The sequence below is a fragment of the Carassius carassius genome, chromosome 25 (genome assembly GCF_963082965.1).
Source record: "Carassius carassius chromosome 25, fCarCar2.1, whole genome shotgun sequence".
Classification (NCBI taxonomy): Eukaryota; Metazoa; Chordata; class Actinopteri; order Cypriniformes; family Cyprinidae; genus Carassius; species Carassius carassius.
This window is the reverse complement of record NC_081779.1, coordinates 707496-721464: the sequence shown is the minus strand read 5'-3', so window position 1 is coordinate 721464 and position 13969 is coordinate 707496. Positions and strand designations below refer to the sequence as shown.

General features: G+C 35.5%; 1 long non-coding RNA gene and 2 other non-coding genes across 3 annotated transcripts; all 3 read left to right on the top strand.

Annotated features, from left to right (window-relative positions):
* Positions 1-1881, top strand: LOC132104590 (uncharacterized). The gene is made up of 3 exons (XR_009423546.1): positions 1-95; positions 385-518; positions 1228-1881. It is a non-coding gene; the product is annotated as an uncharacterized LOC132104590 (long non-coding RNA).
* An 882-nt stretch (positions 1882-2763) lies between these two features.
* Positions 2764-2954, top strand: LOC132104908 (U2 spliceosomal RNA). Its single transcript, XR_009423627.1, has one exon. It is a non-coding gene; the product is annotated as a U2 spliceosomal RNA (small nuclear RNA).
* Positions 2955-9717: 6763 nt separating this feature from the next.
* LOC132104905 (U1 spliceosomal RNA) lies at positions 9718-9878 on the top strand. The gene has a single exon (XR_009423624.1). It is a non-coding gene; the product is annotated as a U1 spliceosomal RNA (small nuclear RNA).
* The last annotated feature ends 4091 nt before the right edge of the window (positions 9879-13969 follow it).

Sequence of the window (13969 nt, the reverse complement as noted above, 5' to 3'; positions counted from 1 at the left end):
CCCGGCGGTGTGGACGTGTTCAGAGAGAGACGAGCGTCCAGCCGAGGACGCACAGGACGAGACTCTCCTCGCTCCGCAGCATTGCTCCAGCACAGGTACCAACACACCAGTCTAGACGCGCTCAAAAACAAGAGTTTGAAGCAAAATTGACGCGCGTCTGAGGCGAAATCCGCTTCTTTACATTGACTTAACATTGAAATAGTTCTTTGAGCCATTGAGTCATTGACTCACCCTATTCATTCAAACAACTGATTCATTTAGAAATAAAGCCAGTGGTTCTCCGTATGAGTGAGTCGTCCTGCATCATGTTCATCAGATCGCTGTAAGGTTAGAGATCAGGACAGGCGGCTGTGTTTTAAAGTGTGTGCTGATGTTTGTCTGCAGGTTTCACACGATGGCCGGTGATGCCGGAGGTTTACCGTGTTCACACCTGCAGAACTACGATCCGGACCGCGCTCTCACGGACTACATCTCCCGTCTGGAGGCTCTTCAGAGACGGCTGGGGAGTGTGACGACAGGTAAACACTGCCTCCTCACCACAGACACAGGAGAAGAGTCTCGCTCATCCTTACTCTGAGATTATGATTCCACTCATTTACAGATCTAAATCTAAATCAATTCAAAAATACGATCAGTCATTTATAAAGAAACGTGGACAAAAATACTGGGCTCTTTGTTTCATTTCAAAAGAAGAGCAAAACATCTATAATTACATAAATAATCAATGATTTCAGTAAGATTGAGCCTCGACTAAATCTGTGCTGATATAAATATTTATTTCATGACGGGCCCACTGTCATTTACATATGACATAAACCATTTGAAAACAATTTTTTATTTTTATTTATTATTATTATAACAGTATATATAAATATAATTAATATAATAATTTTTTTTAACACACATATATATATTTTGGGGGGGGGGGGGGGTTATGATTTTAATAGATTTTTATTTTAATTATTCATATATATATATATATATATATATATATGCACAAATATATTTAGTATTTTTTATATCTATCTAAAAGCATTAAATTACACAAAAGGTGCATATGTAACACTTCCTGAATGCCATTGCCTAGAATAAACGAAATTAAAAAAAGTAATTTAGAAATAATAAAGGGCTAGATTTGATTTCATTAACAGGGAATGGATTGACCTGCACTGATTAATGCTTGGAGTTCATTGTGATTTGATGCTGATTGAAGCGTTTTTGCCGCAGGTTCCTCTTCGTACGCTCAATTGCACTTTGGAGTCAGAAGATGAAGGTCTACATTTACATTGAAACTGGCTTGAAGAATCTCAGTTGCCTTCTCTTGTGCTGAGCTGCTGTGCTTTTGTATTCTGATGATAAACCTGTACAATTCTGTGGGACCAAAACCATGTTTGTTTTCTGTCTTTGTGTGTGTGTGTGTGTGTGTGTGTGTGTGTGTGTGTGTGTGTGTGTGTGTGTGTGTGTGTGTGTGTGAGTGAATCATCTTATAATCAAGCTTTCGTTGGCAGCACTTGAAACGGCTTCAACGTCTGTACATTAGTTCTACTTTATTGCAATCACGTTACTATATATTTGTGGAATGCTAATTTAAGTTGATTAATTTAATGGAGACGTGTTGAGAGAGTTTGGACCAGGACGGCTGCTATCGGACTCTGGATAACACGAGGCTTTACTCGTCACAAACACTAACGAGGCTCGTTAAGGCTTTGCTCGAGCTGTAACGTGTCGGTGTTATCAGATACTCTACACTGTGTTTAATTCGCTCGCTCCCGTGGAAAGACAACAGAGGACATTTGTAGAAGACATATTTTTGTAAAGGTTGGAGCGTCTGGGTATTTTGTCAAAACTCAAATAAAGATTAATATAATATTTAAAAACTGCCATCGACTCTGGTCTCTTGTTTTGTATCCTGGTTCATTTTTCCAGTATGATATATAATAACGTAATTTATGCGTGTGTTACAGGTCCCAGGCAGTCGGGAAGACAAGACGTAGTTGTTTTCTTAACGGCGCTCTAGATGTTCTTTCCAGTTCTCCTTTTCCTTCTCTTGGAGTGTTCTCAGCATTTGTAAGAGAGTCCTATTGAATCGCTCAGCTGGGTTACCTTGGGGGTGATGGGGTGTACCTTCTGCAGAAATGAGTCGTCCCACATAGCGAACCTCTCTTTTGAAGAACTCACATTTGTTTATTCTAAGTTTCACCCCATGCTGTTGTAGCGCTTTTAAGACCCTTCTAAGTCTTTCAATGTGGTCTTCAAAAGTCTTTGCATAACAGAGAGCATGTCATCCAGGTAAGGTATGCAACAATAATCTCGAAGGGAGTCCAACATCTCTTCCGTGCTTCTCTGGAATGCAGCAGGTGCGTTGGTCAGCCCAAAAGGAATCCTTAACCACTCATATAACCCCCAAGGTGTAACGAAAGCCCTCAGACAAAAAAAATGTTTTGGTCTAAAAAGTGCGTGACATCACCTAGAGCACCTTTAGACTCGTTTTATGGTCCACTAACTCCGCCCTCGTGTTTGATTGGACGATGGGAACGCAGCGTACCGGAAGTAGCAGACTCCGCGTGTCTTGAGGAGGTTTTCAGCTCGTCGTGAGAGTTTTGAGTGTGTGAGTGTTTCTTGTGAGTGTCTTAGGGTGTGTGTGAGTCTCCGAGTTATGTGTGTTTGTAGTCTGAGGTATTTATTGGGCGCTCGTTCGCGTCTCACCGTCTTTCAAATGTGTAGAGCGTCGAATGACTTCATTAGCGCTGAGAATTTGTGGTTATCGCTTCTCGGCCTTTTGGCTAAGATCAAGTGTAGTATCTGTTCTTATCAGTTTAATATCTGATACGTCCCCTATCCGGGGACCATATATTAAATTGATTTTTGGATACTGGAGATGGAATAGGGGCTTGCTCCGTCCACTCCACGCATTGATCCGGTATTGCAGTACTTCCGGGACCGGTGCATCCCCATTTGGGGAAATAAATTAGTAAAAGTTAGAAGAAAACGATTGTTGTGGAGTGTAATGTATTAACTCCATGAGTACGAAACATGTGAAATACAAGTTTCCACAATATAGCATCAATAATATCAACAATAATATAGGGGATTTTATTTAGACACAATGGATATTAGAAAGGTTGCTTAACAATCAGAAAACAAAACACAACAAAAACTGCAAACGCGGAACGTTTTCTACTGCCGGGTGCACGGCTGAACGGCAATTTTCAAAGCCAGCAAGCACGGATGTGCACTGCAGACTCTCGGGGTGCGCCTTCAGAAATGATCCAGGAAGCCTGTTATCGCGCAAGAACAGGCACCGCTCAGCTGTGGCTCATCTGTAATCAAGAGGGGAAGAGACACTACACTCAAACACGTGTAGCAACAAACACCAGAGCTGGGGGACGTAACAATAGAGTATACGGTGATAATATGTGGAGTATATGGGTGGACGCGTTTCGGAGGTATTATCAGGAAATTTGAAATAGGACGATTATATAACCGTGATAATCGGGCTTGGTTTTTTTTCGGATAAATGTGTAAGTGATTTTTCTACTCGCATTACTCACCTTGCGCTGATTTATCAATGGGTAGAAAGAAAATTAGACAGATTTCCAACAAGACAACACGAGCGTCAACTATGGCTGTAAATTCCTTTTTCGAGAAGAAGTTGCGACTCACCGAAGCCCTTTCACCAGAAGACAGGATCGCCAGAGAGAAACTTTGGCCTCTTGTTAAAAAAGCCAGAGATGAGGGTAAAAAGCCTCCTTTCGCGGCTCTTTCGCATTAATCGATGGAAAAAGATTCAATTACGTTGATGTGAGATAGTCTTGTCTCATTGTTAATGTTAATGGTTCTTAACCACATTATTGCTAGGGACCTAGTCTTCATTTGAAACTTGACTTGATGATTGACCTACTTTTGAGGGCGGTCTAATTGACTAAATATTATTAATACCCTCAAATATTATGAATCGTTTTTGGTTCCTCCTGTTGAACTTACAAAGTTATATGCTGGAGTGTTGTCTATTTATTTTTGTTAATTACGTTCATTATTCAAGCTGACATTCAGTTCTTTTTGCGTACTTGCTATAGAGTAACATGCAAGGTTGTGAAATATATATTTAATTTTGTACTCTAGTATTATGTTCGGTTATATATTGTTCCTATCTCAATTGAGAATTTTGTTTACTCAAATTTAAGAAGTGTAAGATTTGGGGGGGGGGGGGGTTAATGGAGTTTAAATGTAACTTTTTTTTTATCCTTTAATGATAGTATTAAAGACTTACTTTCAGATGTATTTTAAAAAAAAAAATGAGGACAGCTATAAAGTGAAATGGGAATTTTTTAAATATAAGGCTAGGCGGATTGCTATTAGACGAAGTAAAGACTTAAAAGCCTCTAAAAACAAAAATATAAATGAACTATTAAACAAAATAAATATTTATTGCAAAAAAAACTAACTCCGGAAGAAGAATTACATTTAAGGGAGTTAAATCTTCAAATTAATCAAGCTTATTTGGACTTGGCTAGAGGGGTTTTTATTAGATCTAGAGCAAAACGGCTCGAGGAAGGAGAGACCAATTCAGTTATTTTTTTGCATTAGAGAAGAGGAATTGCAGGAAAAATTCATTAACCGCTCTTAATATTAATGGTGTCAGATGCACAGATCCAAAATTAATTTCTACTTTTGTTACTACCTTTTATAATGACCTTTACACCTCTGAATTTAATATGGATAATTGTGAGAAACAATTAGAAATCATATTCCTGTCATTGATAATGATTTTAAAGATATTTGTGAGGCCACTTTGACAATAGAGGAAATTAAATTGGCTTTATATTCTATGAAAAAAAAGAAATCCCCTGGTGTTGATGGTTTTTCCGTATTTTATATTAATTTCTGGGATTTAATACACTCCCCTTTGCTTCTTATGTTTAGTGAATGCATTGCTCAGAGAGAAATGACTTCATCAATGAAACAGGGTGTTATTTCCCTTATCCCAAAGCCTGAAAAAGATTCTCTGTCTGATAATTGGAGACCAATTACACTTCTTACAGTTGATTATAAGATCTTGGCCTTGGTATACACAAATAGATTAAAATGTAAGCTTAATCATATTATTTCATTACTTCATTTGTCCAAATGTGAGATAATGTGACTGCATAAATGTGATGACACATTAATTCAGGGTATTCCAGTTAAAGACACAATAAAGTATCTGGGTATTTATGTATCAAAAAATGTAATAGCCAGACAACAACTTAATTTTTCTAGTAGATTAAAGAAGACTCAAAATATTTGTAATCTTTGGCTACAGAGACCTGTCTCTTTATGGTAGGATTCTCGTCTTTCTCACTTCGTCTATCCTTCACTTTCTTTATATGTCAATGATTGTACTATTAAAGGTGTTAATAAACTTCTCTTCGACTCTATATGGAAAAACAGGTCTCATAAACATCCATAAGCAAAACTGTATGGGCTCAATTCCTACTTTTTCACATTTCCTGATTGAGGTTCAAATCTTTTTGTTTAACTAACAATAAAAAATGTGTCAGGTTTTTGGATTTATATGAAAAATGTATTTGTGTTGACTGATTAACCTAAGATAGCTTTCCTTCATTTGGTTTAAAATGTATTTGAGTTTTTATTTATTTTATTATTATTATTATATAGATTTTTATTTTTTCTCTTCCTCTCTCTCTCTCTTGATTGTAAGCATAGCCCTTTATTGTGTTTTATTTCTCCTCTTCTCCTCTATCTTCTTTATTTGTTAATGTTCTCCATGAATCTCCTGATTGTATATTTTCATCCAATTTCTTGAATTAAAAAAAAAAAAAAAAGTTAGATCTCCAGGACAAACCCTGTTCTGGGTTGAGACTCCTGTCAGCTTTTACTAAAGACACACAGTGAAACAGTTATTCTGCAGCTGATCTTAATACACGTGCATTTGTAGGAGTTTCCCATGTTTGCTTTTTACACTATCATGTAATATTTCTATATTCTAAAACTTTATATTTAAAACATTACTCTCACAACATTGCATCCACGTCACTTGTGATCTTAAACAGTGTTAATAATATTCCTCTTCTGTGCTCCGCTAGAGAGATGAAGCGGAAGATGAATTTTGTTGATACTGATTTCAGTTGATTTGTTATTATTCTACCTGATTGTGTCTTCTTATTCAAATTTAATTCATAGTCTTAATAAAAAATGTTAATTAAATAAATAAATGTATGTATCTGATGTAAAAGATGACAAAGGTTAGACCTTAAAATGACATTACAAGGGTAAAAAATGCCCCTCAAATAGCACTTCATGGAGAGCTTCATTTTAGTCATTGGTCAGAAGGGGCTTCTAAATTATGATATTTTTATTTTTATAATAATTAATTGTTGTGATCTTTGATTCGTGTTTTGTGTGTAAACTTGAATATTTATGTTACTTTTTGCTGCTTTCTTGGCCAAGTGTCTCTTTTAAAAGAGATTTTAATCTGAATCAGTTTTTTAATCTGGTTAAATAAAGAAATTAAATTAATCTTAATCCATAATAACACTTCCTCCAGTGAAAAGTGCATCTGCTGTTGTCTCTCACAGATTTGTTTAGAGCTGTTTAAACGCTGCTGGATCTGTGCAGATTTCTCTCCTGATTCAGGCAGAACACTTTTTCACTGGAGGAAGTGTTATTATGGATTATAGACTCCATGTGTTTGAGTTAAAAACATCTTAATGCTGGATTTGTTTCAGCTTTTGTCTTCTCCAGTGTGCGTTGCTTTTCTGTTACTGAACTCACGCCAACTTTCTTTGTGAGAACATTTGGGCTGCTTTATGCAAATCTTCCCACAGAGTGATGTAGAGATGTGGGGGCGTGTTTAAGCGAGGTGTTTAGGGGCGTGGCAGAGTCTTAACTTTGATAAAGAATATCTCTTTTGATTTGAGACGCTATTCTTTGCAACTTTACAGATCTCCTTCATGCACCAAGAGTTTGTTACACTCCAAAGAAAAAGGAAAAATTTTAATCGCATCCAGGATGCCATCTGGGTGTTATGATATTAAATTGATTTTTGCTTGCTTCCTCCACTCCATGCATCGACCTGCATTGCAGTACTTCTGGGAGCAGTGCATCCTCATCCGGGTAAGGAAATTTGTTAAAAACATTTTTACTATGATGATGTAGTCTTGAGAACATTCTGAGAAAAAACGATCAGCTTTTAATGAGAGGTGTGTTCAGAAAATTGTTAGTGAACCAAAGCAAATCTGATTTTGTCTTCGCTTTGAATCGATGGAACCAAATGTTTATTAAATAATTAACTGTTTTGAAGCTCTCTGAACACCAAACGCTGTATGAATATGATAAAAACTCAGACCAAAACAGGAATAAAACAGCTTTTACAAACTCGTTGCAAATGTTTTATTGAAAGTATAATACGTTAAATATATTAAAATACCACTAATTTTGAAGTCTCTGTATAATATGTGGTTTTTAAACATATTTTATATTAATTTGCAAAAAAAAAAAATCAAAATATTGAGAAAATCCTCTTTAAAGTTGTTCAAATGAAGTTCTTAGCAATGCATATTACTAATCAAAGTTTTGATATATTTAAAGTAGGAAATTTACAAAATATATTCGTGGAGCATGATCTTTACACAATATCCTACTGATTGACAATTGCTTAAAAAAAAAAAAAAAGTTAATTGATCATTTTGACCCATAGAATGCATTTATGGCTATTGCTAAAAACAAACCCCAGTGATTTGAGACAGGTTTTTTGGCTCCAGGGTCACAAATGTCTACAAATTATCAAATGTCTATTGCTTCAGAAGCACCCAAAGATGCAGTGAGATACATTCTATAGAAAGAAAATACAAATTTATAGACATTTTACACATATTTTCCATAAATTATAGTAATATATCAGATCATTCTGTTATATCTTTCATAGCCGAGAATCATCTTTGTACAAATTTTGGCTAAAAATATCCTGAAGCCTAAAAAGGGATTGGGGAAACAAAATACAATGTTTTTTGCCCATACATTCCTTTTCATGTCTATTTTTTATTTATTTATTATTATTATTATTTTATTTTTTTACTTATTTTTAATAACATAGTCCTGGAGTACTGTACAAAAGGACATGATATAAAATATTTTGTTTAAAAAATTCTAAATTCTTATGCTCCTACCAAAATAATGACAAAGTTTACAAAAATAAAATCTGTTTCTCAGGAAGATATGCCAATTTTAGAAGCCAATTAAAAGAAATTGGAAGATGTTAAAAGTGCTGTATTTTCTTAGAGCAGTACCTCTAGTGTAAAGGTGTTATGTCTGTTTTAAAGAATCACCGCAAATGGGTTTATGGTGAAATATGATTCAGTGTGCATTGTCATCCATGCCAAGTTCGAAGACCGGTTAAAAGGAATTGGAAAGTTAAAAAGTGATTTAAATTTGAATTTGATTAAGCAGTACCTCTAGTATAAAGATATAAATTTATATTTTAAAGTATCATGTACACTGGCCGAGAAACACCACCATGAATTGGGCTGATGGTGCAATATTGCTCAATTTGCATTGTCCCTTATGCTTAATTCAAAGGCCAATTAAACAAAACTGGTAAAGTGAAAAATGCTCAAAATTAGGATTCTGTTAGGACCGTACCTTCAGTATAAAGGCCTTTTGTCCAATTTAATGCATCATCATTGTGGGCCGAGAAATAGCACTGCAAAATGGGCCGATGGTGCAATATGGCTCAGTTTGCATTGTCCCGTGTATCTATCTAAGGCCAAAAACTTTAGCACAGTACATCTAGTATAAAAGCCTTATGTTAATAACTATGCATGGTTGGAAACCTCTTGAATTTTATTTTTCTACAAATTTTGTATGCATGCAAATTGTACAATATCACATTTCTAGTAATTGGAGTTATTTCTAATATTGTATTTTCAGAAAGTTTTTAATATTTTTCTTCTCCCCAAATTTGTCTCTACTGAATCACAGTAATATATTGTTTAATATGAAGCGTTATATTGTTATATTGACACACTACGACTTTGTTTATAGCTTGTTTATATATATATATATACACAACAATTAAATAAAATGCAAACAGTTTTTCAATATCATTTTCATGAGCTGAAGTTTAGGGTTTAGGGTCCGGGACAGCCACATCCCAATTAAAAGTATAATAACAAATTATGATTTAATAAATATTAAGCTTATTGATTTTAGTGTGTGTCTCATAAGAGAACAGAAGGATCATAGTAAACATGTAAGATTAGAATATTTAAATGTTTTTGTTTGACAGGGCAGCAGAAAGGCGCGATTATTAATCATTCTGATCTCCTGAAAAACATGTATTTAAAGTTACCCGCTTTATATTTTACGTGCAAATTAAAAAATGTTATCGGAGCTTTGTGTCGCTCCCATAATGGACGTGAGATTAAAATTTATAGACGCGCCGCTGACGTCACGCGTGACGTATTCCGTTTGTGTGAGGTGCAAAGGGTATTTGTGTTTTTGATAAAGCTCAAATTGTATTCCGTTTGTGTGAGGCGCAAAGGGTCTTTGTGTTTTTGATAAAGCTCAAATTGTTCCCGCGCTTTTTTCAAGAAAAGGAGGGTCGTGATAAACTGAGTGTGTGTTGTTTGTGTAAAGCGCATCTGCTTTTGTTTTGCTTACCGTCGATGTGATCGGTGTGGAGCGGAGTGAGTCTCTGATCGGATCTGTGTATAACTCATACTTACCTGGCAGGGGTGACTCCATGATCAAGCAGGTGGATCGCCTAGAGTGAGGATTAACCATTGCACTCCGGTTATCTGACCTCTATGAATTCTCCACATGTGAGAATCTCAACTGCATAATTTCTGCTAGTGGGGACTGCGTTTGCGCTCTCCCTTGTAATGTGTATGAAAAGTAGATGATAAAGACTGCAATACTGTGAAATTAATTGCGCTGATGTTATACTTATCTCTACGAATTGATGATCACCTGCATATACACCTCTGAAGCATAGTAATACTCAAATCGATTGATTACCGAATGACATGAACTTCGATGATCACAAATTTATGTTGAAAGCATGCGTGTTTCACACAGATGCATAATGAGTTCCTCCGTTAGACAGAACAATTAGAGGGGGAGGGGCGCACCCAGCGCAGGCCAACCCTTTATAGCATGATGATATCAGTTAGGTTCAGTTATTTTACCGAGAACCGATTCTTTCGGTCAGTTAAATTCATTCAGTAAATTTGTTGTGAAAACCATCTGCAGATCACACAGAACCACGCGAGATGTTAAAACGAGATTTTTTCATTACATTAATTCATTTAGCTGACGCTTTTATCCAAAGCGACTTACAATTGCTATATATGTCTATATATGGAGCAATTAGAGGTTAAGTGTCTTGCTCAGGGACACATTGGTGTCTCACAGTGGATTCGAACCCGTGTCTCCCACACCAATGGCATGTGTCTTATCCACTGCACCAACACCACCCGGGATGCGTTCGAAACCGCACCCCCTTTAATTAGGCACTTAATTTCAATAAGTACTAACTTAACGAGCGCTAAAAGAGTACATACTCCACAGCCTAAATGCGTGTGTATGAAGTATGAATGCAATTTGTATATCATCATCCGCTATGTTGATCATGTTACCTACTATGTGATATCTGCACAAAGGGTACTTCGATCAGCTGCTCGAAGATCTCACCTTTGGAGAAGACTGTTGATTTGATACTCTAAAAATGTAAGTATTACTACTCGAAAATTAACATTACCCCATAATGAATTGCATATTTTGCCCACCCCAACACTTAACATGCAATAATAACGATAAATGCTAACCAATAATTATATAATTTTTTTAAATGACATTTTCTTTTGTGACATAGCTATACATGAATATATACTAGTTAAATAAATTCAGTCGATGTGAATACATCAATTTTCATTCAAGCAATTAATACATGAATGGATAAAATATTTATATTTTATTTACTGACAGCAAAAAAAAACATGTCTAAATGATTAAAATAATGTATAAAGGTTAGCATCACAATAAATGCATACATGTTCCCCCGCACTGGTCTCCATCACATTCTCTTGATCTACACTAGCAGTTCCATACTGGCTTTCTTCTCTTGCATCTCCTTCTGGTAACTCTCCTGCAGAGGCTCCTGGATCTTGTTCACCAGCAAATTCTTGTACATCATCTATCGCTTCTCTCTCTACATCTGAATTACTACTTCCTTCCTTTTCTTCTTCCCTGCTACAAACTGGCCTAATCCATGAAGTAAGTGAGCTGCTACCCTTGGCTGCCTGCTGTCGCTCCCTCTCCTTCTTTTTCTTATTTCTCTCTTTACGGGGCATTGCACTGCAACCACCAAGTAATCAAAATTTATGTAAGTGCAAAAAAAGTTTTTTTGTCTGTATTATTTGTAGGGTCCTGTGTTTGTGAATTGCTCTTGTGTACTCCCACTTTTTTTAAATTGCATTTATAGAGAAAAAAAAATACTTGACTCATAAACGTGTTAACCAAAATAATACAAATTAGCTTATAAAACCAAACAGAAACCAAAATCTTTTTTTATCGAAACTTTATGCACTTTTTTATGAACTTTGCAAAGAAAAAAATTATATATATATATTCTCTTTTTTAGCTATTCTGTTTGGTTTTATAAGCTAATTTGTATTATTGGTTAACATGATTATGAATGACATTGAGAAGAGGGGAAGGTGAGCAATGAGTCAATTATTTTTGACAAACTTTTTTTAAATATAATTTAAGGAATTATGTCCAACTCAATTCCAGATTATAAGAAACTATAGCCATACCGTTACTATAACATATCCAACATGTATCCGCCTACCTGGCAAAAATTTGATACTGTGGTGGACTAGGGATGTTGGTCTCTTGAAGGTCTCTTATTCATTACACTTTCCCTAAAATAAGCCAGCAATGAAAAAATAAATAAAAATAGTGTGAAAAGTACAGTTGCAGCGAAAAGCATTTCTGAAGGATCACGTGACACTGAAGAGTAATGATGCTGAAAATTCAGCTTTGATCACAAAAATAAATTACATTTTAAAATATATTCAAATAGAATACAGTTATTTAAAATTGTAGAATATTACACAATGTTACTGTTTTTGCTGTAATTTGGATCAAATAAATGAAGCCTTGGAATGAATCATGAATTACATTCTGCATGATAAAATATAAAGATTTCACAGTGATCTTCTGTAATTTTTTTTTAGTTACTACTACATTACTGTAGTAAAACCATGTTTAAGGACGAGGGGAGAGTATACCATAACATGTCAGACATCAAATAAATAAAATATGAGCCTTTATAGACATAGTGTTTAGTAGTACTTATTCAAACAACAAGATATTTATTTATCCTTCGCAAAAATTTGTTCAGCTCAGCTGTTGTGTACTGTGCGGCTGCTGTGGATGGAATTTCAGTTGATTCAATGAATATAGAGGGGGCGGAGTTATCAGCTTACTGACAGCTTGAGAATCGAATAAGATTTACACAAGCTCGTTTTAAGAACTTTCATTTGCTAAATATTTGTAAAACAGACAGACAGATGTGAAGGGTGACCAATAGCATTAATTAAAAAAAAACACCACCAAAAAAAGGGCACTTCGGAGTGTAAGGGCAAAAAAGGGCATGTGCTCTGCACAGGTTGAGCCCTACCTGTGCACGTGCCTGATCTGAACACAGCTGATACAGTTCTGCTGCTGCTGCTCACAATCTCACTCTTCTCAATGGGGATGTCGTTGAGCAACAGGACGAGGAAGACCTTGATGATGGCTCTCTGAGCCACACAACCTTGAAACGAGAGCAGAAGAACACGTGCAGGACAATCTGACTGCTGTCTGCTCCAAACAATCGCGTGCCTGCAACCCATGAGCACGACTACCTGAAAAACATTTACACAGAGTTTACAAGTACATGCATTTATTACTTATGTAGTGGGCTAAACCACTGAAGTGATTCAAATTTATAAATAAATTATAAGTTTATCCAAAGCGACTTACAGTGCATTCTTTTTTTCATCTTTCCTTGCAGGTTCTGCTCCACCACAAAATATCAGCAGCAAATGCACAGAAATCGAGAATAAGAAAAGAGGTGTAATAGTTGTTTAAAATTACATTAATTAAAATAAAATACAACTTACGATTTAAAAAGTTTCATTTATTTTTGTAGTGTACTTACACAAATCCTTTGATGTTAGCATTCCTTCATCAGTGTCTCTTCAGCAGATAAACACACATGTGTCTCATCTGTCCCTGTAACATCCAGACACGAGTCAGTCTCCTCTGTCATTTATCTGTGATATACTGCATTTACATGTTGAGTTAATAACTGATGTAACTCACTTTTTATCCAACACAAATGTTTCTTAAATTATCAATACTGCAAATGTACAAATAAAATAGATGACTTATGTTTAGTTACTTTATGTAGATTTGTTTGTTTACATGACTCACACTCATCTATAGCAGTGTTGACAAAAGTGAATTCTACACAATATCACACACACATCACTCAGACACCTGTTTCATGTCTGTTAAATGTGCTCATCTACAATTCATATCAAACATTATCCAGTCAGATGATAAATATACATTTTAGTAATAGTCTTCAAGAAGTATATATGGTTTATGTAAATCCACTATTGAGTCGTGTACGTGTGGCTCCCCTGTTAGTTATGCATTATAAAACATGTTTACAGCAAAATCACAAATATGCTATATTACTGTATGTAGGTCACAGACAGGGTTTAGATTAATCCTGTGAAACCTGGGGATAGCGTCTTTAGACCTTTTGCTTATAGGTTGCTTACTTTATGCCTTAGTTTAAATAAATTAAATTAACTCCAAAAACAATACCACTGTCTGTAAATGACTTATACACTTCAATTTAAATAATTATTTCGGGGAAAAAAATCTCACCGTTGTGATATTCGTCTTCTTT